Source organism: Anas platyrhynchos, chromosome 34 (genome assembly GCF_047663525.1).
Source record: "Anas platyrhynchos isolate ZD024472 breed Pekin duck chromosome 34, IASCAAS_PekinDuck_T2T, whole genome shotgun sequence".
Lineage (NCBI taxonomy): Eukaryota > Metazoa > Chordata > Aves > Anseriformes > Anatidae > Anas > Anas platyrhynchos.
This window is the reverse complement of record NC_092622.1, coordinates 4,664,947-4,688,254: the sequence shown is the minus strand read 5'-3', so window position 1 is coordinate 4,688,254 and position 23,308 is coordinate 4,664,947. Positions and strand designations below refer to the sequence as shown.

Here is a 23,308-nt window from a genome sequence, read left to right as displayed (position 1 = left end):
TTCTGTGCTACTTTCCCAGGAAACTGATAATTAAAAGAAGCCAGCTCCCTAGAATTCCAGACATGGCAGTGGAATCTGCTCTAATCAGTTCAGTCCCTACCATTGCGTCTCGTTTTGCCTTACTACAACTGGAAAGTGATACTGATTCAGAGCCTGGAAAAGGCAGAAGTGGCCGACGTGCTGGTAAATCTCTAGCTTCAGGGTGTAGATCTATAAATGTGAAGAAAGGAGAGAAAAGAAGAAAAAGGAGAGAACATCAGCAGAGTGAGGCCAATGATGTAAAGGGATTATATTTTCAACAGTGAGTAAGGTTGTTGTCTCATCAAGAGTTTTTGCTGTCCCTGAAAAGTCATTGGTTTTGGTTTTCCCTGTGAAAGAAGAACTACTTAATCGCAGATTACATCTTTACATTGTTCTGTCTTATGTTTCTGAGAAGTACTTACACGCTTTAGGGAACTGAAGCTGGAAATACACCTTTTTGTTTCAGTCATTTCACAGCTTAGCTTTCTAAATGTCTCTTTGTTTATCAAGTCTTTAGGGTGGAGTAAGCTCTGTGCACTTACAAATTGCTAAAGCAGTGTTCCATGTCATTAGTAGGACCGACTTGGTCTTATCTGTTGTTTTTCATATACAAATCGGACAGAATCCGTTCGCGTTTTGCTCCTTGAGCTCTGTCGGCATTGTGTCTACAGATGTGTCTGTGTGTGGACGTGTGCCTGGGCACTCCCGGCGGCTGCTGGGCCAGCAGCTGCGAGCAGTTGTGAGCGTGGCTCGCCTACTTGGAGACCGCTTGTGTTTGAGGGAAAACTCAGCCTTTACCGCTGAGCTCCACCGGAGCCGTGAGGAGACGCTCTCCTCCATGACGAGCGCGGCGATGGAAGCCGCATTTCGCACCCCTGCTTTGACCACAAGCAGACGGCCCCCTCCACCCTCCCCAGGACTCGAGGGCGAGCTGTGCGCGTCTCTGGGGGCCGGGGGCTGCCCCCCGCTGCCCCCCGGTGTCCCCTCACACCCACCCCTCAACCCCCACTCCGCCTGCGCCCTCCTGCTGCGGGGGGCCACTGTGCGCGGCGGGGCGGCGCCGCCGGAGGTTGCGGACGTTGCCTAGCGAGGTGCTGTCACCAGCAGCGCGGGCGGCCCAGGCGCGGCCCGCCGGCCCCTCAGCCCGCCCGGAGGCTGCCTCCCGCCGCCCGGAGCAGGTTTGGAGCGGGGAGCGACGGGGCCGGGGCTGGGGCTGGGGGGAGCCGCCCCACAGCGCCGCTGAGCCGGCATTTTGCTTGGTGTTTGTTTGAGGAAGTAGGAGATGGGATCTCTCCCCTCCTCCGCCCCTCCCCTCCCGCGACTGGTTTGGGTGTCATTTTGGGAGGGGGGGGCGGGGGGGGAGTCAGTAAGTTTTCAGTATGTGCTCGTGATTGCCGTGCCCTTTCTGAAATGAGCAGGATTTCAGGCTCTTGCTTCTCTTTCTTGGCTTCCCTTTGCTCTGTTCTGTACAACAAGGCTTTTTGTCAGCTTCCAAAGTTTCTCAGCTCTGAATGGACAAGCCCTCAATGCAAATGGGTGTGAGTGAAATGCCAAAACTCTTCTCTTTGCAACCACAGAAGACTTGTGTTTCAATCTGGTTGCATTTTCATGCAGGCTGAATTTGATGTGCTTAGCTGGTGAGTTCTGCCAGTTGGGTAACAGAGCAAAAAGGCTGCGTGGGAGTTGAGCAAGAAGGAAGTTCAGCAAACTGTCCTTTGCATGGCAAAGCCTCCTTGACTGAGAATCAGCAAGAGCAGAAGATGTGTTTGGGATCCGGCAGCATTTGATACCCATCGAGGCTTTGGAGTGTTTCTGGTAGACATTTGTAAAGAAATCCTATTCGATGCTTCTTCTTGTGCTTCAGAATTAATAGATGGGGGGCAGTATAAGGAACCATGGTTGCTGAAATATATAACTAATAAAAAATAGTTCCATATGGGCATAAAGAGACGGATTAAAATCAGAGGAATGCTTGGTGTGTAGTAATCACAACTATTTAAAATCATACCCACCATGTAAGCAACACGACAGCTTTCTGTGCTTCTGAAATTCTAAATACTTGGCCCTTGTAAGCAGAAGATGGCTTTCAAGCACGTGTGTGTCTATAGGTATTAATTCCGGATAAAAAGGTTTTTTTGAATAATTTCTGTTGCCTATGCATCGGTACTGTAGCAGTGAGAAAATAAGGTTCATTGTAAGTCTATGCTTTATCAAGAGTTCATTAACAAGATCTTACAATATTGTTGCTTCATCCGGCAGTATAACGTCCAAACAGAAAGTCTGACCACTTTCAGACCAAAGGTTAAGTCTGCTAGCTTAGAAGGTAATAGAAGCAAAATTAGTTTCTGCACTGGTTTAACAGTTGTTAACATATCTGCTTTTTTATCACAGTTCCTTTCCAGGGTGTAATGTTGCTTATGTATTCTTTGGGAAACTCTTCAACATTCTGCTTCAGCAGGGAGTTAATTCTTTCTTCTTTAACTCGGAAAACATTTTTTCTTAGGTGCAGAAAATTGCAAATGAGGTGAACAGAGGAATTGTAACAGATCTCGTAATGACTTCCTGAATACTGAGGGGGGAGCACAGAGATGGAGGCCGGCATGGAGGAGATCCTGGTTAAAGTTGCAGTAAGGGTCAGACCTCTGCTTTCCAAGGAAGTACTTCATAACCACCAAGTATGCGTGAGATTAGTCCCAAATACACAACAAATAATCATTGGGAAAGACCGTGTCTTCACTTTTGATGTTGTATTTGGCAAAAACTCAACCCAAGAAGAAGTTTATCCAGTTTGCATTAAACCTCTTCTAGTGTCTTTGGCTGAGGGATATAATGCTACAGTATTTGCATACGGACAGACAGGTTCTGGGAAGACTTACACCATTGGAGGTGGTCACATTGGTACGTTGTAAAAAGTCTTTTTTTGTGTGTGTGTGAACAATGTAGTTCTGCAAATTAAGTATTTAATACATAACAGATGATGCTTGAGAATTTTTAAGAGATAATGAAAAAATGTATAGCAAAAAAAGACATATATATTCCAAAGTTTATGTGATGGTTGTGTTCTAAACACAAATTCTGTGTCCGTTAGGCTATACCAAAAGTATGAGAGAAAAAAAAAATAAAAAAAAATTAAAGTGCTCTTTCCCATTCTCTATTCTAACAGGCAACTTACCCTACTTTCTGAAACACAGTGCTTTAGAAATTTTGGCTCCATTTATCCTACTTAGAAAGTATCTGCTTTAGGTAATTGTATGAAGCAAACTCACTCTTGGACTTTTTTCAGAGTCTGACAAAGAGATTTCATAGATAAATTTCATGGAATAGAATCCTAGAATGATTTGGGTTGGAAGGGACCTTAAAGATCACCCAGTTGCAACCCCCCGCCACGGGCAAAGATGTCACCCACTAGACCGGGTTGCCCAGGGCCCCATCCAGCCTGGCCTTGAACACCCCCAGGGATGGGGCATCCACAGCTTCTTTGGGCAACCTGTGCCAGTGCCTTGCCACCCTCTGAGTAAAGAATTTCTTCTGAATATCTAATCCAAATCAACCCTCTTTTAGTTGGAAAGCCATTCATCCTTGTCCTATCATTACACCACCTGCCAAAGAGTCCCTCCAGAGTCCCTCCCCAGCTTTCCTGTAGGCCCCCTTTAGGCACTGGCAGGCTGCTGTGCCTAAAGCCTCTTCTCCAGGCTGCACAACTCCAACTCCCTCAGCCTGTCTTCGTAAGAGAGGTGCTCCATCTCTCTAAGTATCCCTGTGGCCCTCCTGGACTCTCTCAAATACTTCCACGTCCTCGTGCTGGGGGACCCAGAGCTCCAGGTGGGGTCTCACGAGAGCAGAGCAGAGGGGGACAATCACTTCTCTCCTCCTGCTGGCCATGCTGCTTTTGATGCAGCCCAGGATATGGTTGGCTTTCTGGGCTGGAAGCACACATTGCTGGCTCAGGTGGAGATTCTGATCAACCAACACCGCCAGGTCCTTCTCCTCAAGGCTGCTCTCAATCTGTTTTCTGTCCAGACTGTAGTTGTGCTTGTAACTGTTCCAGCACAAGTGCAGAACCTTGCATATTGGCCTTGTTGAACTTTATGTGGAATTCAAATTTTGCTTTTTTAAAGGCAGATATCTGAAACTCTACTATTCGACTTACTTGGTATTTCCAAGTCAGTGTTTCTCAAACACCTGAGACTGGAAACTACTATTTTTCTGTATTAGTTCGCAGAAGAATTCTTCAGCTTCTGCATGTATACAATTTTGCTTTCTGACTTTCCCTGAAATCGTGTATCACCAGCTCTGGTTATCTTCCCTTCCGTATCGAGAAGTCACAATTTGTTTGTCTGTTCTGCTGAATAAGAGAGAAGAAGTGGAGTAGCAGGAATTAGAAGACTATCTGGATTTTTCTTGGTCCTTGATTCTGAATTTGAAACCCTGAAAATTATGTATTCGTTCTTTTTGCATAAAGGATTTGAAGTTTTATCATTAATTCATTAGCAAGTTCAAAATATTTTTTTCTTCTAGCGTGATTTTTTACTAATTTAATTTTCTTGTAGTCTCGTACCCGCAGAAAGTAGTAAAGTTCTGTATCATTTCCATGCATTTCTGATCAACAGAAAAGCAAATCTTTACATGAAAACTTGGGAAAACTGAGCTCTTCCTATTCCTTATTATATTGAGTGATAAACCTCGCAGACTTCTCTTTAGTTTTAGTCTTTGTAATTTGTGTGACAGAATGACTGCAAGTGTCTGTGACATCTGTGTTTCTATTTTAGCATCAGTTTCAGAGGATGAAAAAGGCATAATCCCACGGGCTATTCAGGAGTTATTTCAGCATATTTCTGAAAACCATAACATCGATTTCCGAGTGAAGGTATCTTATATAGAGGTTTACGAGGAAGAACTTTGAGATTTATTGGAGTTGGAGACCTCTGTGAAAGATTTACATATCTGAGAAGATGAAAACGGAAATACAGGTAGGATTTCAGCTCTAGAACTTCGTGCATTTGATTTCTGTTGTGTGCACAAATTATTGTTTCCATCTCTTGAAAAGAGAGCTTACCGATGACTAATACTAGACGAAGTCACGTTTTCAAAATATCAATTCAGTTTAGCTGATCTGAAGCAGCCTTCATTTGAGATTCCTATGAACAATATCAATGTTCCTCCAGAAGCAGCATCAGGTGGTAAGGTAGTACTGTTACTGTTTCTGCAAATTCAGCATAGAAACACAATTGTGCATGATTATTCAGTTGAATGAATGCTTTAAGATTAAGCCTTTGCTTCTCACTTCAAAGTTATATTTGTTAAGCTACTTATGCTGTAAATATCTGCTTCCATTCCACTAAGAACTATGTTCTTAACATAGGGTGGGAGTCACTTTTACTACAAACTTTCAAAATTTCTGTCTTTTTTTTTTTTTAACTGACAAAGTAAGCTTTGAGCTAGGTTTGCTCATACTTTTTTTCTAGATAGCACTAGGTTGCAAATTTCATAAGACGATGTGTAAACACCTAAGTGTATTCTGTGTATTCTGTTTACAATACTGTTTCAAATGGTGTGACAAAATACACCCATATATTCTATTTCTGCAGGTTTCAGATGTGCTGTACTTCGTGCTTTCCACATACTGTTTTATTTTATTTAGCTATGTGCTACGACCTTATAATAATGCAGGCTTGTATGCTTGTGTGATTTGTGTTTATAGATTGACTCTTCATAATTGCAGTAAGCTTTTACTGAAAAGTTTAAAATTAATGTAATTATTCTGATTTTCTTTTGGTGTTTGAAGTGATTGTTGGTGCTAAGGAATTCCAAGTAGAATGTGCAGATGAAGTGATGAGCCTGTTGGAAAGTGGCAATGCAGCTCGTCACGCAGGCACAACACAAATGAACGAAAACTCTAGTCGATCACATGCCATTTTTACTATCAGTATTTGTCAGAAACAATCTGCAGAGTCTCAAAAAAAATAGTGATCCACAGGATTCATCTTGGAAATCAGTCCAGATGATTGCTTCAAAGTTCCATTTTGTGGATTTGGCAGGATCAGAGAGGGTGACAAAGACTGGAAATACCAGTGAAGGATTCAAAGAATCAATTCAAATCAATAGTGGTTTGTTGGCCTTGGGAAATGTCATCAGTGCGCTTGGAGACCCAAAAAGGAAAAGCGTACATATTCCATACAGGGATGCTAAAATCACTCGCATTCTGAAAGACTCCCTAGGAGGGAACGCCAAGACTGTCATGATAACATGTATAAGTCCATCCTCATCAGACTTTGATGAATCTGTAAATTCGCTCAAATATGCAAACAGAGCCAAAAACATTAGAAATAAACCAGTTGTCAACTACAACCCTGATCAAGACCGGATTGATGAAATGGAACTTGAAATCAGATTGCTCCGAGAAGCTTTGCAGAACCAACAAGTTGGTAATCAGTGTTGACATGACTTAAATCAAGAAAGAACCCGAATCAGTTTGCTAGAAGAACAGCTCACCCAGCTTCAAGCTCAGTGCTTCAGCTACAGAAACTGTTTGGATGAAGCCTTCCCATTCCTGGTTGATTTGAATGATGATGTTAGCTTAAAAAGCAGGAAGCTCTCACCGTGCAGCAAATTGACACTGGAACTGGCACCATGCAAGAGCCCCATCATATCACAATTCTTCAGCTGAGGAGAGAACTAAAGAACTGCCAGGTATTTCATTCTAAGTTGATTGTTTAGGTACCTATGAACAAATCAGGAAAGCTAATGTGTCTGTCTCGTAGGAGGAGGAGATAGAGTTCCAACAAGTTAGAATTTTATAAAATCAACCTATTTTCATTTTTCACACTGAATTCTGGTAAGCCTGTAGATTGTTACCTCGCAATCGCATACACAAATTCTGGCTTTTCTTGGTTCTCATCATCCTAAATTACAGCTCTGTTATTTATTCTTCATTTTTTTTCTCTGGCTTATTGTAAAGCTCTGCTTCCCAGGTTCAAAACAGTGTAAGAGCTGGGTTTAAACTGAAAGATACCCAGGTAAGCATGCCATCCACAGCTCGGAGGAGATGGTTATGGAGATGCTAAAATAAACAGGGCAATAAAGGCTCTTGAGCAGCTCTTAAGAGTTGTATTTACTTGAAAGATATAGGTTGTACAGAAAAGATACAGTTGTACAGAAGTATCTGTCTTTAGAATGGTAAGACATAGTGTGTCTATACTTTGCATTTGGCTCCTAAAGGTTTTCTGGAAGGCCAACTACATTTGGAAGTAACCTTCAATCACTATTGGATCACTTGCCCAGAAAAACATCTGAAAAAAAATAACATTATAATTTCTTTAATCTTTAGGCTCTTCTTTGAGATGAAAAATGAGGAGGGCCATCCTTATTTTTTTGTTTGAGAAGTGTATTAATATTATGATTGATGCTGAGATTTTACAGCCAAATCTCACAGCACACCGAAGAAAGTAATTGGATTTAAATACCCACTTTGTAAGGTAGTGTTGGTTATGGGTCCATTATTTCCTTTGGGAGAAAGAAACTTGTCAAAACAAAATCAATAGATGAGAAACAGAAGTAAAGAAACGACTGGTGGAAACCACTTTTGAAGGGAGCAGCTGATTCCCCAGAGGGCCATGCTGCCATAGCCACAGGGACCTTGACAGCCTAGAAAGGTGGGCTGACAAGAACCTCATGAAGTTCAGCAAGGGCAAGTTCAGAGTCCTGCACCTGAAGAGGAACAACTGCAGGCACTAGTGCATGCCGGGGGCCACCCTGCTGGAAAGCAGCCCTGCAGAAAAGGAGCTGGGCGTCCTGGTGGCCACCAAGTTGAACATGAGTCAGCCATGTGCCCTTCCTCCTAAGAAGGCTAGTGGTTTTGTTGGCTGCACTAGGCAAAGTGTCACTAACAGGTCAACAGATGTGATCCTTCCGCTCAGTGAGGCCACAGCTGGAGTAGTGTGTCCAGTTGCAGTTGCAAACTGTATTTTGTGGTGCGTTATACACAGCATAGGCAGCCAGTCAAAAGAGGAGTCTCCCACCATATTTAGCATTGATGTGGCCTCACCTTGAGTATCGTGTGCTCAGGGGCACCCCAGTTGAAAAAGGATGTGAAGATAATTGAAAGTGTGAAGAGGAAGGCAACAAAGCTGGTAGAAGGGCTGGAAGGCAGGTCCTATGAGGAGAGACTGAGAACACTTGTGTTGTCCAGTCTGAAGAATAGGAGGCCAAGAGGCGACCTCATGGCTCTCAGCAACTTGCTGAGGAGGGAAGGTGCTGGTCTGTGCTGCTGGTAACTGAGGGAAGAATGCATGGGAATGGCACAAAGCTGTGGGGGATGTCCAGTTCACGCTGGACATCAGGGAAAATTTCTGTACCATGAGGATGGTCAGACACTGGCACCGGCTTCCTAGCGAGCTGTTTGGTGCCCCATGCCTGTCAGTATTCAGGAGGCGTTTGGGCACTGCCCGCAATAACATGCTGTAACTTTAGGTTAGTCCTGAAGTGGTCAGCCAGTTGGACTTGATGATCTTTGTAGGTCCTTTCCAACTTCTCTACTGCATTCTGCTTGATTCTGTTCAGTTCCGGGCTCCCCCATGCAAGAGATTCAGGGACATAATGGAAAAAGTGCAGCAGAGGGCCACAAAGATGCTTAAGGGACTGGAGCACCTCTCCAATGAGGAAAGGCTGAGAGAGATGGGACTGTTCAGTTTGGAGAAGAGGAGGCTCAGTGGGGGATTTTAGCAATGTCTTACAAATACCTGAAGGGAAGGTGCAGTGAACGTGCAGCCAGGACAAAAGGCAGTGGGCATATACTGGAACACAAGAGCTTCTAGGCAAACATCTGGAAGCACTTGTGTACTGTGTGGTGGCCGTGGCTGTGCACTGGAACAAGTTGCCCAAAGAAGTGGAGTCATCCTCTGAGACCTGCAAAAGCCACCTGGACATGGTCCTGGGCAACCTGCTCAAGGTGGCCTTGCTTGAGCCAGGGGTTAAACCAGGTGACCTCCAGAGGTCCTTTCCAGCCTCAGCTGTTCTGTGATTCCATGGTGGGAGAATTTGCCATATATACGTCACAACTTTGCAGTTCCACTCACATCTTTGAACAACAAATAAATGTATGTATGTATTTAATTTTCCAACTTCAAGAATAACAATGCCTGCTTTTCCACTGGCTGAATTTTCCTTTTATTATCTAGCAGGCTCTAGCTATGGATGAAGAAGTATTCAGCCAGAAGGATCATGAATTGAAGATATAGCAGAATCAGATAAAGACATTAATACAGGAAAATGAAGAGCAACTGGAATCTTTAAAGAAGGCTGAAGAAAGACATAGATTACAGGTATTTTTCCTCTGGCATATATTACATATATCTATATCAAACCATCCGTCCACTATAGGAATGTACTCATGATTTCAAGACAGATCCTTCAGAATTTTTTTGGATGTAAACACCTACCAGTCTTACAAGCACCTTGTTTGAATTAGAGCTGTATTCCCTAATGAGCTGAGATCATCTAGTGGGTGAATCACAGTACTGTGATTCCTGAAGTTTGTGTATCAGCCTAACTGCCACAGCCTTCCTGTATGATATTAAGTGATTCATTCACCCTCTCTTTGCTTCCTGCCTTCCTCCAGATCTGTGTTGTTGCTAAGTTGTTTCAGGACGATTCATGATTTAGGACTTGAAAGGCTTTAAAAGATTGTTTAGAATCTCAAAAAGACCATCAAGTTCCTACAGAATGCTTTAATTGAAAGGCTGTGTAGAAACATGCTTTGTTATATCTTTATTCAGTGTGAGAGTAAAGTATTGTTGCCTTTTGACTTTTTAAGACAGAATTTCATCCTAGTATTCTGAGAGTTTACTATTACAAGAAGCTGAGTGACACAGTGGAAACACTGCTTGCCTCCTTCCCTCTCTAGATCTTGTATATGCTAATGAAATTGTAATGGGTAGTAAGTGAATAGCATTTCAAGATCCAGGAGACCATATATAGGATAGTTGATAGATCTGACTTTATAGGATGATAGATCTGACCTTTTTTAAAGGGAACAGCATAAACATGGCTAGTTAGTACTCTTCTCCTTTTTCTCCTTTTTTTCCTTATTCTCCTTATTCTCCTTATTCTCCTTTTCCTCCTTATTCTCCTTTTCCTCCTTATCCTCCTTTTTCCTCTTCTTTGCTGATGGCTTGGGGAGAGTCAATGAATGAAAGGTAAGTACACTGGTCACCATCTTTTCCTTCCCTCTGTAACTTTTTTTCTGTTCTGTCATCTCTGGATAGGCTTTTTTTGTGTGTTTTCCTTTTTTAACCCATACTGCATATTGTCAGCTTATTAGACTGAAACAATCCATGCTTCTAATACACATAGATGCTTATATACGATTATGCTTATAATTGTATCCTATGGAGGATACGAGGCAGATGTTATGAACAGAAACAGTTGTACTGTAGGCAAAAGATCGCAGCTCTCACTTTTACTTAAAAACAGAAAAATCAGTATAATAATTAAATCAAATGCTTGTGTCAAATGGCTTAAAGTTGTATGCACAGGAAAGTGTCGTTTCAATGATACATGATAGAATAAGAACTGTAAAAGTAGCATGTAAATGTTTGTACCCATGTATTTATGTAACAGGTTATGCACTATGGGGTTGTATGTACAAGGGCATAAGGGACAGAGTCTTATAGGGATTAAAAAAAAAAAAAAGTTGTAAGGTGGAGTTGCCCATTACTACTTCCACAATCATAAAATGTATGGTATTGACATATATATTCTTTTTGCTATGACACAGAAATATTATGTATTGTATTCCAACAAAATGTCAATTTGTGGGGCATTGTCTATGTATGGGGAAAGGACTTGCAGTCTAAGAAGATGAGAAAAAAAGAATAAATAAAAAATATATGATTCAAAGTAGGAGAATGCATACTTTAGTTAACTATCTCTAGCTGTTATTCAAATTTCCTGTTGGTAGGCAAGATTTTCGATGTATTCTGAAAGGAACAGAGAAGACTGAAAATTGTATGGTCTTGGCCTTATGGATAAATCAGTTCAGTGAAGATATGTAATTTTGAACAATGCACAGAGATTGCTGTAGGAAAGGCAAGTAAGTTCTTCAAACTAGCATTACCGACAAATTTGAGGCTGGGTAGAAAAGAAAGTAACGGTTGATACAGGGGATCCTGGGGTCACGTCCAATTTTATGAATGTTAATTAATAAAAATAATCTTTCAAGTTGGACCACTCCAAGAGGAAGAGGAAGCCTACATGTATGTACATTTCATTCTTTAAACTCAGACCATGTGCTTCATTTGAACATTTTTCTTGAATTACCGTTTTATTTATCCATGAACACACAAATAAGGCAAGCAAGGGCTGATAAATATGTCATCTACTTCTCACTAGATGTCTAAATCTAGCTGACATAATTTATATAGGACAGGTCCTTTAGAGACAAAAATGTCTCAAAAAAAAAAATGATTGGAGTTTGGGGAGAGGTAAGATTCTACCTGTCATGCCAGAGAATTTTCAGTTTGTTGCAGAATTTGCCTGTGCACTGCAGAAGAATTTAGAGTTGGTGAATGATATACAAGAAGACTGACCTTTATAATGAATTTAGAAAGGTATGATGCAAACCTGATGATCAGCAACCGTTTTTGTTTTTGTTTTTTTCATATGAGAATGAAAAAATGGTGGAACAGCAAATCCTTATTGATCAGCTAAAAGAAAAATTAGAGAAGTTTATGGTTGTGAAAACTTGGGACTTCTCAAGTGCTTGTGGAGATGGGCCTGCTGTTACGGCATCTGCAAGAAGGCCATACAGTGTCCCACTCACAAAGAGTCTGCTACACTCCCTTTACCCATCTTCAGGGACAGAGACACGAAAGGTAAGGTCTACCTAAGCATTACATTTTTTTTAACAGTTATCGTTCAATAATTCTATTGGGCGTGACAAATTATGGTGACCTATTGTCAGCTGCTGTTTGGCTTTGAAGCATTTTAGCATTGAAGACTGAAAAAGTACTTTCGAATGTCTTGCGACACACGCTATGTCCCAGTTGTCCAAAATCTATGGGTTTACATTTTGAATCCCAGAATGGCTGGAGTTTGAAGGGACCTTTAAAAATCATCTAGTCCAACTCTGCCATGGACAGAGACACCTTTCACTAGATCAGGTTGCTCAAAGCCCCATACAAATTGACTTAAAACACAGAATTTATCACAGTCATAAAGCTGTAGTCTTTAGTGATCTTTTTGTGCAATGTTTAACAGTTCAGATAAGAAGCATTCCCAAAATGAATGATTATTCTGTACTGATAACTGAACATTTTGGGTAATAAGTTGGTAACAGTACCTTCTTTTGCACTTGGGACAAGTGTTCTAAGCAGAACCTTCTCTTGCAAAACCTTCTGGTACACAGGTACTCAGAAATATTATTTAAACACCTGCAATTCTGCATACAAGGTCAGGTAGTGAAAGACTTTTAAACTGAAATACTATTGGAATATCAATAAAGAATTACTGAACTATTCCAAGTGTTTTTTTGGTGCTTTTTGGCAGGTGTATACCAGTCCCCCTGCTTTTTCCCTGGCTCGGATGATGGCAGGATTCCGTGCTCGTAACCAGATGATACTGAGCTACATAGAAGATCAAGATGAAGTCCTTCACTGCCACCTCTCTATCAGAGTGATGAAGAGAAAGAAAATACAGACAGTCAAAAGTAATTTATTTTTTTTTTTCTCATTTAGGTAATTTTTTCTTTAACTTTTGTTACAGATAAATATATAGCAAATACAATATTACTGCCTAATCCTACTGTAAAGTGAGGCCATTTGTGATACTACTTAAAATAAATTTGCAGGACCAACTAGGCATATTATGAAACTAGTTTAAAAACCACATTTTTTGGATGCGATAAAGATTGCATGATCTTTGTTTTGGGGACATCATCCAACAAGATCAAGCATGGGAAGAAGAAGGTGCAAATGCTTATGTAAGCTTTCTCAGTTTGGCACTCTTCTCTTTAATATCATGTACTTTATATAAAGTTAAAAGAAAAAAAAATCCCTTTGTGTTTAGAATGTATCATGTTTTCCATTCTTTCTTAGGCATTCAATAAACCAAAAATGGACACGAAAACAGGCTTCTCTGTGCTTTCCCTTTGAGCAAAGTGACATGAAATGTCAAGTTGACAAGTCCAGCTTATGTGACAAATCTGTGCCACAGACTGATACAGCCACAGGTAAAATGGAAGTCATGAGAGTAAATTGTGTTAGATATAATACTAGAATATGCAATAATGTCTTTATCACATGTAATTATTTTTCTCATCAAAATGTCTTTATTTGCTACAAATACTTTTTTCATTATAGCTCAACATAAATTTATTTTTTAATTATTTTCCTTTTCCCTTTTCTGAAATTGACATCAGTGACCTTAATGTTTGAGTACTACTTACTAGCGAGAAAGCACTTGACCTACAAATCTAGTACTAGTTCAAGAAAAGGAAACATGCTATTATTTCATCAGAGATGCACTGGAAATGCTTAAATTAAATATGTTTTTTCTCTCTCAGATTAGCATTCATTAGCATTCTTGAAATGCTAATGCATGCTGTCATTTCCATATTTAGACGGCAGGGAAAAGACTCTTTGCAATACTCTCTCCTTTTGGCTCTTTCGCTTCATTTGTAAGAATTCTATACATACTATATTTCAGATCACTGTCTTTTGGCTAAAGAGTGTATTCCTTTTATTCCTTTTTTATTCCTTTTTTTTTTGGTCTCCACATTGTTTTGTTTTCTTTCAAGGTGAAGAAATCGACTGCCTCCAGAAAAGTCATGTTTTTAACATGCAGAAGTTAAAGAATTCAGAGTTGAGACTCACTGAGGCCAAGCAAAAAATGGGAGAACTTGCACTTAACATCAAAATGAAAGAAGAACTTATTAAGGAATTAGTAAGAACAGGTAAGTGACTGAAAAATTGAAATGAAGACATTCAGAAATAAGCAAGAAAAAAGACACAAAACTTCTGAAGACCTGCATATCTTAGTTTTTGGGTAATTTTCTTCTGCGGGAATACTTCTGGTAACTTACAGTTTCCTAACTTCTATGAATTACTTGCTATGAGTGCATTGAAGGCTGCAAATTTTTATTGTGTCCTACTCAGCTGTGATCTGCAGATTTGTTTGTTAAATATTTTTTTGTGTTTTGTAGCTTATTGTGTTTATCCACCTATAGTGTAATTTTTCATGTATGCTTAGTGCAACTGATCTCTTCATGGACATGTGTTTGTCACCCAGTGTCTGGGATAGGAGAGAAGATACGACACTGTGCTGGGAATGCTTGCATTGCCATCATAGCAGTAGAGAAGCAGGAGTCAGAAGTGGATGAGGGAAAAGGTCAGTGTCCCTGTTAGCCTATATCATTACACACCTGTCCTGATACATATATGCTTGCCAGAAACTTATCATTGTGATGACCCTAAAGATCTGTGCTTACCTGTTTCAATCACACTCTTCTAGTGTGTACATATTCTCCTGAGGCAGTCTTTTGGCATTGAGAAACATTGTGCGTCCCCAGTAACAGTACTTACGGAATCCCAAACAGAGCAAATCAGATTGCCCGAACAGGGCAAATCAGTAGAAACACAATCGAGAGTTTTTTGCTGATTACCAAGTTGAAAGCTGAGAAATATGTAGCATATTCTTCTGGGGAACAAACAAACAAACATACAAACAAACAACAAAAAACATAATAATACAGGCAAGCTATTTTGTCAAGGACTGCAGTAGGCAGAAAATTTTCACTTGATGTGGCACTCAGGTGTTACTTTCTTTGGTGACATCAGATGGTTTATGAAGAGTTCAGATTTAAAATTCCTTTGTTCATCTATATTTCAGTGTTATAAGGGAGCTGTTTGTTTAGGTTTGGAAAATGTCTCAGAAATTTTTGGTTTAATCAGAATGAAGTAAGTAACGATTCAATTACAGGTTTAAGTGATACATTGCAAATTATTAGCTTGCTGGTTTAAAACTATTTGGATATGATGTCTTTAAGGTAAGGATGCAGAGTGTGTAAGCAGGCAATATTCTTTGAAGATAACTAAACCGGAGCAAGAATCCGAGCAGGCCAAAATGGAACTGGCCGAAACTCAAAAACAGCTTCAGGAGCTGGAGAATAAGGAGCTGAGAGAGCTTCCTGAGAAAGCCAAGCTGCAAAGAGAGTTCTGAAAGAAGATGGATGCAGCTAAGCTGAAAGTGCAGGTATTTCCAATATGACCATTAGGATTTGCAAATTCCTGTCTCAGCATCACCTGAGACACTATCATCCGTACACTCTGCTTGTGAAACTCTCACCAGCTTCACACAATTGAAGCTAGTTGGATTGAAGTAGCCAATGAGAACCTTCACACAGTTATACCCACTACTATTTAACAACTAAGTAGTTAGATAGTTCTGTCTTTGATGATTTTACGAAGGCTCAGAGACCTTAGAGATAATGTGTGATTGTTGTGGCAAAATGTAGCAAGTCTTGCTCACTGTCCTAACTCAGTGAAATAGAGAATTAACCTGAGTCGGGATTTAGTTTTAAGTTTTCCTGTTGTTAAGCTGAAATTTTCCATGAACATTCAGGCCTTACAGAAGAAGAAGCAAGACACTAAGAATCTGGCTTCTCTATCTAACCAAAGTGAAAAACGAGCAATAGAACTTGAACAGAACGTGGCTCAGATGAAGCATCAGCAGACCCTGCTAGAGAAAAGACTGCGTGAGGAGAGTGAAAAAAAAGAAGCAACTAGAAGCAGAGCTTCAGCGGGACCAGCTACAAATTAAAGTAGGATTCTTTCTGTTTCCTTATGACAAAGAATAAGATCAACCAGTTTGACCTTTGTTTTCCCAAAGGCAATGTACTATACTACCAGATTTTGTCCTTTTAAGTAATTGCTTACTTGACACTGAAGAAATTGTGTATAAGTATTTTCACAGAAATCTTCATTCTTCCTTTCTCTTCAGCTATTTTTTTGAATGTTATTATGTGATGTCTAGCCCTGAGTTGCAATTTTGCATGTAAATTAGTTCAATATTTCTGATTTCATGATTGTGTAGATTCTGTCATTAAATGTGTTTGAAAAACACACTGACTGAGGCAGAAAGAAAGTTTTGTTTGTTTTTGTTTAGAGGAACTTCAGCTTAAGATGGAACAGCAACAGAAGATTCTTAAAGACAGAGAGATTGCTGCATTTAAAAAGAAGAAAAATAACTCGGTGTGGACTTTACAGAAATCAGAGGTAGCTAATCTATTCCAAATCTGTGTGGACACTGAAAAGAAAGGTGTCTTTATTCACCCCGTGTCATCTTTGTAAAGCGTTTGGAAGAAGAGTATTCCGTCCTCCCTCCCCTGTTTTTTTTTTAAATTGTTTTTTTTTTTTTTTTTTTTTTTTTGTAGCAAAAACTGAGACAAGTCAAGAAGCTCTTTAACTGGTTTTGAATGAACGAAAGGAGAGGGCTGTAATGTCTTTGTTTTTTCTATGACTTGTCAAAGGTAGTAATTCAGATAGCTGGAAATTCAACGAGTTTGGTTGTCTGGTAGGCTTGAAGGTGATTCTGATGAGCTCTGTTATAAATGTTGCACGGTTTGTTTGTTTATTTCTTTTCCCATCTGACAAATATGACAGACGGCTATGGTTTTGGTTGTTCATGACAGTGTTAGAATAGTAGGTTTCCTGTGCAACAGTGCTACCTGCATGATTTCAGAACTAGACATTGGAACATGAGAGTTTCATGAGTTAACCAAAGTCTTTAGAGGTGAAAATCAATTTAAAAAACGAAATAAAAGCAACTTCTTAGCCATACCAGCAATATGCCCACTGATAAACCATTGCTTCAGAAGAGACTTATAATAGACTCTGCTAGCAGGATCAGAACTCCCATTTTTTCTTTCTTTCAGCATCACAGTTTCTCATCACGATGTGTTTTTCCACAAATCTTGGTCTTGGGCAAGAATCATGCAATGAGGATGGGCTAGCTGATTTCTTGTGGTACCTTTCAAACTTAGTTGTTGTCATTCTATATATGACATCTATTTCTATAACTGTTTTTAGGAAAATAATACATTTCCTTAAAAGCATCTGATAAAATTGTTTGCATAAGATGTAGTAATATAACATTGCTGAGCCTCTCCTTAAGTCAGTCCTATTTCTGTATTATCCTGAATCAGGATTCTGTTGAACACTTAATGTTAAGAATTGAAATGTTGATTTCTCACGTTTTATCAGTTACTCTAAAAGAGGAAAAACATAGTCATAAAATTCTGACCCAAATAGTCCTCGTTAATGCTCTCTGGATCTCTGTTTAAATTGTAGAAGTTAGAAGAGCAAAAGAAATGGCTGGATGAAGAAATGGAAAGAATTCTTCAACAGCACCAACAGTTAGCGGAACTAGAAGAAGATTTAAAGAAAAGAGAAGCCATTGTAGCTAAAAAAGAAGCATTATTGCAAGAGAAGAGCCTCCTAGAAATCAAGAAACTGAGATCTAGCCAGGTGATTTAAGAAAAAAAAAAAAGAAAGAAAGAAAGAAATTTAACACAATTGTAGAGCTGCCTGAAAAGACTATGGGAGGAGGGCAGCCGGATAACAGAAGAGGTTTAAGCCATGCGACTTGTATCTCTAGCGCTGCCATTACATTATTGTGTGGCTTGATCAAATGAACATTTTAAACATGAATAATAGAATGTAATAACCTTTATTTACATGATATCCCCGAAATTCTAACAACAAAACAAAATCTGACTTCCAAAGTTCTGTTATTGCAGCACATTAAATAACAATATCTAAAAAATTGCTCAACGCCTGCAAAGTAGAGAACATGGCAGAGAAACATTCTGTATTATTTACTTTGGCTACTGAGAAACAGAAATTGAAATGTCATTGTCACCGTAATGACTAACTCATGTAAGATATGTAGAAAACTGCACATTGCTTTTCTTTGTTTTCTTTCATCTTTTGATTAAATAGTAAATTTTATAGTAGCTGTCTACTTAGCCTAAATGGCGTCCCTTTACAAGAAGTAGACAGGTCTTCCACTTTAGGATGCGACAGTCTCATGTACATGTTTATGGGGAAGGAGTTTTATATTTACGGTTTCTTTCATTCTTCCTCTTATTTCTTTCTCTCTCTCTCTCTCTTTTTTTTCTTTTTTTAAAGGCTTTAAACAAAGATAGTATGAAATTGTCTACTCGCTTAAGTATGCTGGACCAGGAATTGTGTGATAAAGGTATGCAGCTTCAGGACAGCACTACTGAAGATAAGACAGACATTCTGGAAAAAATTCAGGTTCTTCAGAAGGAAAGGGATCAGCTACTCAGAAGAAGAAATAGTGTGGATGAGAAACTGAAAGAGGGTAACTGAAAAGTGTTGTCAGCTGAAGTAAGTAACTATCTCTGAGATACATCAAAGTTTTAGGCAATGTTGTATAATAAAGTATTCCAATCATGACCTAAAATGTCTCCCAGTATTAGACAGTAGAGAATCAAAGAACTGAGGTTGGGTGTTTTTGTTAACAGCCGACATGAAAATACTGCTATAATGGCACTACTTCCATAACAGTGAACAACATATACTTTCAGAGGAACTTACTTACTTTAGCTAGAGTCCGGACAAATGTCGCTGGCCTAACAATTCTATAATTAGAAATAATGAAACAGGATGTCCATCAATTTATCTTAGGCAGCTATTTTCCTATCAGGACATAGAACAAGGTGAAGTACTCTAATAGTGATGTCCCTTGATTTTTTTTTTCATAGGCTTTTGTGAAAGACCAAACCTCACCTGAAGGCCTCCATATAGTTACAATGAAAATAAGCCATATTGTGGATGTTACACACTTGAATTGATCAGTATAATTAAGTTGAAGATTGAATAAATTGATGTAAAATACACAGATTTGTTTTAGGTCTTGAGAAGCAGCAGTTGGGGCCTATTACTGAGCTGATAGCATGCCAGAAAGAATCCTATTTGCTTCACTCCACAGAATCTTCTGCAATACTTCAGGGCATGAATTTCTGCCACCTTCCTGCACAGATAATGGTCACCAAACTGCTTACAGATCTGATTGGTTCATTAATCGCTAATTAGAAAACTAGTTCAACTGAAAAAGTAATAGAAGTCATCAAATTGTGGGGAGGGGAAAATGGAGGAAGAATAGAATGTAGGCTTTTGTGGTGATGAACCATTTGTTTGAACTCTGGTCTGTGGAAGGGATATCAAGACATTTCCTGCTTGCTCCAAACAGGTTCTAGATTTGTACTCTTCCTCTTATTTTTCCCATTCCATTCTCTGTACTACTACTAGTTAGTCTTGCTCTTCAATTTAGATTCACCTTTGAGAATGAAGTTAATGTCTTATGCACACAAAGGTTTGTTTTGTACTTTTTTTACAATCTCACTCCTGTGTTTCTGTGTAGGAAGAACATGTCCTTTTGCAGCTGGAAGAAGGAATTGAAGCCCTGGAGGCTGCTATTAATTACAAGAATGAAAGTATTCAGAGTCGCCAGTACTTGCTTAGATCCTCTTCACAGATCCTTTCACAGAGTGAGGATAATGCAATAGGAAAACTAGTTTCCTTGTCTGCTGATGAGCTCAGAGCTATCCTCTTCAAATACTTTAACAAGGTTTGCTTTGGCTAATGATCAATATTTTATCCTATTACCTGTTATTGCACTAAATAGTTAAATGAAATAGTGTCAAGAAGTAAAGTCAATTTAATCCACTTTCCTTGAAAGCCTGCTTAGGTTACTCACATCTGTTGTTAATTTGGATATTTTGCATCTTGACATCAACATAAAAAAAGATGCTTTTCTATTACTTGTTTGTATCTTGTTTTGGTGTCATTAGCTTAAAAGGTGTTGCAACTCTGGAAATTTCCTTGCTCCTTTCCACTGCTTTATGCTGCTAACTTCTCAAGTAGCAACATATTTAAACAGTGGTGTCGTATTGAAATTCTTCCCACCTGCAGTCTTTATTAACCTCAGGATAGTATTTCTTTTTTCCAAATCCATTATAAAATCTTTCTGCAAACAAGCGCTTACCACCATATACTGAAGAATCGTAATGACACCTGGAAACATAAAAAAGAAATGCATTAGGACTTGGTGTCTCTCTTTGCCCATGGGTGAACCTTGGGTGATTTTGTGAACAAGTTGTCTGTGGTACACAAATTGGCAGTTTTCCAGAAACAGGAAAAAAACTCTTGTATCAGTTTAAGTTCTGCACAGGGCATTAAAAAATCCACTAGTCCATGTGATCAAAATCTACAGAGCTCAATTCTGAAGTGTGAACTCGTGTCAGCAGGCAAATCTGTTTCCAGTATAAGCTTACAGCTTATACAGACAATTGCTTTTGTATCCATTCATCTATTAAGCAGAACTGTAAAAGCATTTGTTGAAATGGTTTGATAGAAGTGTATTAGATTGTCTTAGATTGTTGGCCTGCGAGAGTCTGAACGTAAATTACAACTGCAGACTGAAGAACAGGAGATGAAGGTCATAGACCAGGAAAATATAATACGTGAATTGGAATCTGCACTTGAGCACATCAAGTTGCAGTGTGACAGGCAGCTGACGCTACAACACAGAGAACATGAGAAAAAACTACAGTTGATACTGCATCATTTCAAGGGTGCTTGTTTGTTTTCCAAGGGGAATTGTACAGCAGATATTATCTTTAGTCACTGTTGAGAAATACTGTGTTTCATATGAAAGAAAAAAGAAGATATGAGGTAGAAAGATAGCATTTTGGCTGTTACTAATTCTGATGTCATGTAGGATGCTGATGAACAGACACAAGGTGCTTGTATAAAAGAAAAAAGCTGACCATTTTTAAAAAACGGTCAGAATTGTCACATTTTTATATTCAATTTGTTGACATTGGAAAGGTGAAAGATAGCAATCCCCTTGATCTTTATCCTCTAAATGCTCCTATTAAAATGGAGAATTGGGGTTGGCATGGGCTTTTTGCTCCTCTGTCATACTAGTTTAAATGTACACCCTGAAAGCAGAGTGTCAGCAAAATACAGGACATTCTCTAGCTGGGCATCTTGATTTTGGCACAGAGAAGTGAAGTGAAGATTTGATTCTCATACTAGTTTTACTTGCCCTAGAACAAGATGGTGAAGGTATTGCAGAAACCTTGAAAGAGTATGAAGTAAAAGTCCAGCAACTGGAAAAAGACTTCTTTTATTCTAGAGAAAACCAGCAGAGAGCTGAAGAAGAAATTGAAGGGCTTTTTTGGAGAGTCACCCCATCAACTAATGGCACCTACTAAATGTAAGTACATGATCTTAAAATGCTTTTGTGTTTGTCAGTAGATCATTTGAGGGGTAGCAAACAGACAGAATTATATCAGATAGACATAAAACTCATATTTTTACTGAACTAACTCTTATCCAGGAAGGTACTACATCTCCCCACACTTGCAAAGGAGAGACAACATCAGTTTGTAATAGAGGCAGTGGTATAACACTGTTCTAAATTCGTGTTTGGTTTTCTGTGGATTCGAGCATAATTTCAGAAGCTACAGTCTCACACTGTTGTGGTTGAGAAAACGGTATTTTATGATCTGAAAGACTCTGAATGGCATTATAATTAACAAATGTGTAATATGCTATGCTTTTAGATGCCAGTATTTTAAACAATCAACTTGATTTTGCTGCCAGCACTTGATTTCATAGAAGTTATTTCTTGGAAGATTGTCAATGAGGAGGTCCATACTTCCAGTTAACTAAAATCATTCTTTATTAAGGTTAAAAGACCTAGATATTTGTAGTAAGAAGATAAGCTTCCTAATGTGATCTATGCTTTGACCAAAAAAAAAAAAAAAAAAAAAAAAAAAAAAAAGGACCAACAAACAACTATGAAAAGTTTTTTTGATTGTTCCAGGTCCTACTAACCACAACTCAAACTTAAAATGAAGTAGTTCTAGTGTAGAAGCAAAAATGGTTTAATCATTGTCATTATCTTGGTTGTCTTACACCTCACACTGCCACCACCACCACTTCACACGCACAGTGCAGCCTTCTTGGCCCCGTGTTTCGTCTTAAGGCTCAGCGTGACTCATTCTTCCTCTTAACTGATGGTTCTATTTCGTCACACTTGAGGTAGTGCCATGTCTTTGTAACACGTAGATGCTGGTCACATATGCATCTGTTGCTACCAGAGTGAATTGAGGTTTAGCTCTCCAGGCAGGATAATAAGCCTAGAGGTTCATTAGTCGAAAGTATGCTGTGACGGTGTGAACATGAATATTGCACAGGTTGGACTGTAAATGAGCATGGGGAAGATTATTCTGTGTCTAATACACAAAGAAGCATGTAGTCCAGGACATGTTTTGCTGTGAGGAAACATCCATCGCAGCCAAACTGTAGCGAAATGTAGAAGGGTGAATGTCCCTGTGAATTTCTAACTTTTTCAAATCCATATGTTTGTAACGTTTGTAAGAAGCGCTCAGTATTTTTGTATAATTACCTTTAGTTATCTTTCCTCTGAATATATTTTGGGGCATAATACAATGTAATAAAAAAGTGATGAGCTTTAAAAATAACAAAAATCCCTGTGTACATTAAAGTCACATTCAAAGACTATGTTTTGTGTGTTCTGCTACTGAAATTGCAGACTACTTTTGAAAATACGAAGAATTTCATATTTTACTGTCATGGTTCAGTTGTTTTAAGATTGCCTAAATTGCAAGTTAGAATGGTGAAGCTTGTATTACAAGCAAAGAGCCACCGGAAAGTAAAAGACACAGTCTTTTACTTCCTTGTCTTTCGGGTCCTTAACATACAATGGTGCTAGCTCAGACCTAGGAATAACCAGTCTTTATCTTGTTCCCTGTCTCAAGTCCCCCCTTTTCTTGAGCCTAAGCAAATTCTTTGGCTTATTACAATCCTTCTTGATTAAAAGTTTTCATTAAATTCTTACCAGTTTTGACTTGGTGCTTGTTTCAGTTACACTTCCAGGTATCATAATCTAGTCCTTCATACAGCACCAAAATGCACATTGTACCACTACACAAGTCAAGACTACTACTCTTAAAAAGAAGATCAGGATTCCTCTAAACGATTGCTTAAGCCAAGAAAAGTTGGGTAACCAAAAAGGTGATTTTGTTGCATAATTCTCGAAAACCCCAAGAGGTGTCATCTTGAATTACCTTATGTAATCACCTTAGACTAATCACCTTATTACCGTAGTCTTTCCCCAAATGTTTTCGTGCTCAGTCTCAATTCCTCCTGCCTCATTTACACACATACAGCAACTA

The 23,308-nt window shown here is 39.1% G+C and overlaps 1 pseudogene; it reads left to right on the top strand.

Moving 5' to 3' along the window:
* Nucleotides 1–1,066: 1,066 nt before the first annotated feature.
* Nucleotides 1,067–22,634, top strand: LOC140000840 (kinesin-like protein KIF27; annotated as a pseudogene).
* Nucleotides 22,635–23,308: the final 674 nt, after the last annotated feature.